This window comes from Phaethon lepturus, unplaced genomic scaffold (genome assembly GCF_000687285.1).
Source record: "Phaethon lepturus isolate BGI_N335 unplaced genomic scaffold, ASM68728v1 scaffold24691, whole genome shotgun sequence".
Taxonomy (NCBI): Eukaryota; Metazoa; Chordata; class Aves; order Phaethontiformes; family Phaethontidae; genus Phaethon; species Phaethon lepturus.
The window spans coordinates 26,902-32,314 of NW_010518883.1; positions in this window are offsets into that span (position 1 = coordinate 26,902).

The window sequence follows — 5,413 nt, forward strand, 5'->3', positions numbered from 1 at the left end:
AAAGAGGAAAGAAAGCAGCATGAGGCTGGGAAGGCTGGGATGACATGCCTTGGCCCTTGCAGCCTGAGACACAGCCATGAAGAGCATGCACCAGGATGCTCAGAGAGTAATCCCGCAGCCTGGGCAGGGGGTGACACCCAGCAGAGCCCCGAGGGGCTCTTGCAGGGCAGGGGACCAGGAAGCACCCTCTGAGGAGGCTGCCTGCCCCACGCTGAACTCTGCCACAGCACAGCATGGCTGGGGCACACAGTAAAAACAGTGCTGCAGGCCCTCCCAAAGTGGAGCATTTCCCATTCTCTTCGCCAGCTCATCCTGGAGTCTCTGCCCCTCACGCCCAGTGCTCGTATCCTCTGCCAAACCCCTGGCGCCAGGAAGAACGAAGAAAGAGAAAGCACTCTGCTGGGACTCGGGCAGGAGCGATGCAGAAGCTGGACAGCCAGCTTACAAGCAGACAGAGGCACCAACACGGGCAAGTGTCTAGCTGCATTCTTCCAGCCACACCACTGATGTCAGCCAGACATGAGGAGGTGGCCTGAGAAACCCTTGCAGAAAAATATAAATCAATGAAGCATATGCCTGCGCTTGCAGCCAGAATGACGCAAGCACACAGGCTACGTTCATTTGTTGTTTCACCGATAAATGTTAATAACCCCATCTGTAATTAGAACAGCGAGATTGTGCTCTGGTAGAGACACATTCATTTATGGAAATGTGACAGTCTCACAACAGGCTAGCGGCACAGAGATAGACAGTCAGATACCAGCAGGTCTGGGGTTAGTAGACTAGAGATTTCTAGATTAAAAAACAAACAGACAAAACAACCAAACCCCCCCCCAAATTTGCTAATTCTCTAGGACACAACATTCAGGGAGGTGAGGTACATTTTTGTTCGTGGCCCCAGAGGATGCCTGAAACCAGGACACTGGTTACCTTGAAGACCTGCTCCTCTGGGGTCCCTTTGATCTCCCAACCACCATGGGTGATCCATGCCGTGACAGCAGGGACCTGAGCCTGGAGGACCTGCCACCCTGAGCCCCTGCCTGTCAGGGCAGCACAGACCTGCCCGCACTGGGCACTTGGGGACCCTCACACAGCAGCTCACACCCAAGGTTGACGGGGAGCCTCTTCACGCCCCAGGCAGCAACCTAGGTTACCTGCACCTCGACGGCAAAGCCTGGTAGAGCTCTGTGCAAACCGCTTGCAGCCACAAACAGACCATGGGAAAACAGTCTGACTCTCGGCGACCAAGCAGGGAAAAGCCTCAGCAGAGAGAAGGGGGCTTAGCAAATTAGCTGAAAGCCTTCCTCGAGTACAGCAGCAAAGAAAAGGGGTAAATAGCACTCTTGCTGCAGACAGAACAGTGGGAAAGCTGCCCTGCGCCATGCTTCAGACCGGGCACGGGGCTTTTGGGCAGCTGAGCGCTGGAGAAGTGCTGACGTGCTGGGAGCAGTGAGGAGGAACACGATCTGCAGGCCAAGGGAAAAAGCATCAAGAAGCAAATGTGCTACCAGTGCATTTCAAACAAGCCTGGGCAAAGCACCAACCAGCATACAATAAGGATCAGTCCTGTATCACCAGGAAGGAAGAGGGCCTGCCAAAGCCCTGCATCTCTCTGCCTCCTCCTCATCTCCTCCAGTCAACATATAAAGCTCCCCGAACGCTTCATCGTCTGTACGAGCTAGCCAAACAGACACCGGGCCTCCAAAGCTTTGATCTGGCAGGTTCGGCTTCTTCAAAGCAAAAAGTAAATGCACCCTTGCCCTGGTCCAAAGTCCTTCCAGCTGGCTTTGCACCATGCCTCAAATATCTACCAGCAAAGGGCATCACACCTTTTTTTATTTTGTGTGTATCAGCTCGCAGCCCCGGCGTTGGCAGGTACCGTCACTGTCACGGCCAGCCCCTGACCCCACGCTGCTTGTAGTACCGCTTTGCGGTAACTCGTGTGCTGCTGGTTGTGTACATCCCACTGCTCAGGAACCCCTGGTCCTGCTCCCGGCACAGATGGCAGTTGATTGTAACAGCGGGGAGCCTTTGGATCCATGAGAAAATTTGGTTTGATTTTCTCCTAAAGGCAAGCAAGGCCTACAGAGTTCACTTCACAAACCAAACGGGAAGGAAGCATGGCTTCCCCACCCAAAAGGAGGAGGGGAACTCCTCCCAACATTCTGTCCTGAACCTGCTAGAGGGTGATCCTGAAGGGACACAGATGTTTTGGAGACCCCTGCTTACTTCCTGGGGCTCAGTACTGGGCTGCTCCTTGGTTTCAAAGGCTTGAAGCAGGGTTGTTTGAAGAACTCCCTTCCCTGGGAATAACCATTCCACAAGCTGGGAAATCTCAGCATCAGGGAAATCTTCAAGTTCCAGGTGAAACCAAACTATTTTATTTCCACAACTTCATCTTGACAGTCCTCTCTTGATCAGGCCACATAACCCCTCTTCTTTCTTGGAGGTTATTTTCTCATCCATGGAGAAGAGCTTTTGGGCGCTAACTTCCGTGAAGGTCAGGGAATCTGTTCATTTCAAGATCACTCCGGACAGGCAATCGCAAAACTTTGCCTCTGAACGTCAGCAAAACCCTTCATGCTGCCTTTGCCCACTGGAAACAGTCACCCTTGCCAAACGATACGGATTTAGCTCCAGACACAGCTAGGTCTTGTTTATGCCTCCTTTTTATAGGAACTCCCTCCTCCAATCTGTTGGTAGTGCTTTCAAAGTCATATGGCGCCTTGAACATGATGTACCATGGCAAGAGGGGCTGTATCACGGCTCAAAACCCTGTTCCGCTGTGGTTCATGCTCCTCTCATCTCGGCTGGCTAATCTGTCCTCAGCCCAAAGGCTCTTTGGTCTCCCCGGCTCTGTGTTTTGCTCCCACGTCACATCTTGCCGCCCTCCTGCCTCACATCGCTTTGGACCGGGCGCTTCTGGGCAAGGAGCGTCTGTCCCTGCCTAGCTATCAGGGAAGGGCTGATGGTGTCCCCTTCCCCTCCAGGGAGGTTTGGCAGTGCAGCACCACCCACACAACACCATGCTGTGGCTCTGCTGCCAGGACGGCAGCCTGACTGCCTCCATCCAGCTACAAGGAGCCATGGCACCCAGCTTCTCTGCACCAGTAAGGAGAGGTCCCCAGCCCCATCTTGTTTGCCTCCTAACAAACACTATGGAGTCTCAACGACACCTGGACACCCCCAGGGTCCCATCCATATGTCCCACCCTAGTCCACAGCAAGGGCCCATTGTCTCCTTTGCTTCAAGAGGAAGCCCATGCCTATCCAGCAGTTTTCCCCAATCGGCTCTCAGTCTGCACGGCAGAGTCGCAGCCAACCCAATTTGCATTAAATTTTGAGTGTTAGATTGCATGAGTCACCAAATCAAACACTTTAGTTCCAAATATATCTACCTGTCACTTTCCCTTCAAGGTCCTGGGCTGTAAATCTATCGGAAGGAAATCAAGATTGTCTGCCAGCTTGTACTTTATAAAGAAATAACACTTTACTGTTTGGCTTCCCTTGTTTCCTGTAGGCACATGCTGTAGTGATACAGCAAATGCAACATAAATAAGTTGAGTGGCAAGACTGACAAGGCGCTGGACTTCACGCTGTATATTCTGCAGAGCAGTGGCCATATGACAATGAAGCCCCATTTGGGAGTAAGTCCCAGAAAACAGGGCTTCCTCATCTACCACCCAATATCATTTCCCAGTGGACACTTACTAAGCCCAAGGATGGAGACGCCACCATCTCTCAACACCAGTGGTTTTCACCTTCTGGCTTATGGATCCCTGTAGCACGTGGGCTGTTCCTCAGGGGTTGCCTTCTTAGTTACGTCCTGCATGCCTATTATCAGCACTTATGCTACTTGCACGTTGGTCTGCACCTTCCTTGCGAAACATCTGTGGGCCTGCCCCAGGTTGGCTCTCCCATACTTCATTCTTCAGGTGAGAGCGGCTATTCATACAGGATCTTTACTGCACAAATATTACTCCACCTTTCGAGCATTGTTAAGGAGAGCTGTTCAGGTGCATGACATCTGACTTGGCTGAAACATGGACCAATCTCCCTGGTGATCCCTTATTTACTCTGAATTTTTCCATGTTCCCCTCCATTTCTTAAGTGACCAAATACCGTCTTGTCCATTTTGCACAGGTACACATTTTTAGCAGGAGCTTTGCACCTCTCATCCCTTTTTCCTTTGTTTATCGGCAAGTTCACCTCATCTTAGAGCTTCTTGCTTATCTCTGATCTTAATCCTTTTGTGCATACGGGAGTATTAACATACTTGCCTTCCCTCATGCCCCATATCTGTCCCCTACCAGTCCTCACAGACTATTCTCATCTGCACCCAGCTTTTCCTCTTGAGTGAGGCATATGTGTGTGTCTCAAAAACAGGTTTTTGAGCTAGTTTCTCAAGGTCACATTGACCGTTTCCTCCTCCTCACTTCTGCATGACAGGAGTCTTTACCTCCTTGCAGCACAGCACGTAAAGACACAGGAATTTTGTCCACTGGGCATGATTACAATCGCTTACCTACACAGTGTAGTCAGCATTTCCCACCAAGGAAACCCTTGGTGATGCCAGTCACCAAGCAGTGGCAAGGAGCATCTCTCAGTTTTCCAAGCTGCCTCTCAGGGCTCCAGAGCTGGTTCCTCACCAGGGGCTGGTAGGATACCTGACTGTGTCAGCCCTAGGAGCATCCCTACTCCTTACTCGGCAGCATGCAAGTTGCTCACTCAGAGGTTATTGGAGGTAAGCTTCTCTCTTACCTAGTCCTTCTGCCCTAAGCACTGACAACACCACACTCGGCATGCACAGCGTTGGGGCAGTCATTCTCTTGGATGGTACTGCAGAAAAGCTTCATGCCTCTACTTTTAGCAGTTGCTCCACAGAGACCCAGGAAAACTGAAATCCTGCATCAATTCAGGAACAGTGGCAAATCAGGTGCATGGACTGCTTAGAGCAGCATCCCTGGAGATGATGCTCAGCAGCATGCAGAAAAAAACCCCTTCCCATCAGAAGCTTGGCACTAGCTGGGAAGGGCCCACCAGCCCAGCGCTCTCATCCAGCAGGAAACACGTGGGATGTAAAACCAGGAAGTCTAGAGGGAAACCCCTTCCCTTGTGGGCACTGGGGGGCAAGCAGCCAGAATGCTGAATGACCTGCAGCAGGAGCAACTTCTTGGTGTTTGCTCCTACAACAGCAGAAACATCTACTCCAAACCCTGGCACCTGCACCCTTCCTACAACAAATAAAGGCTGATCCTTTTCAAAGGGTCCTTAAGCAGACTGCAGCTCCAAGTGTTTGCATTTTGCAGGCTGGGCATATTCTTGCCTTTTCCTCACCTTCCTTACAGCACTCCTACAGTAGTGCTTGCCTTCAGGGTTGGTCTACAAAGGACCCAGAGCACAGGCAAGCAAAA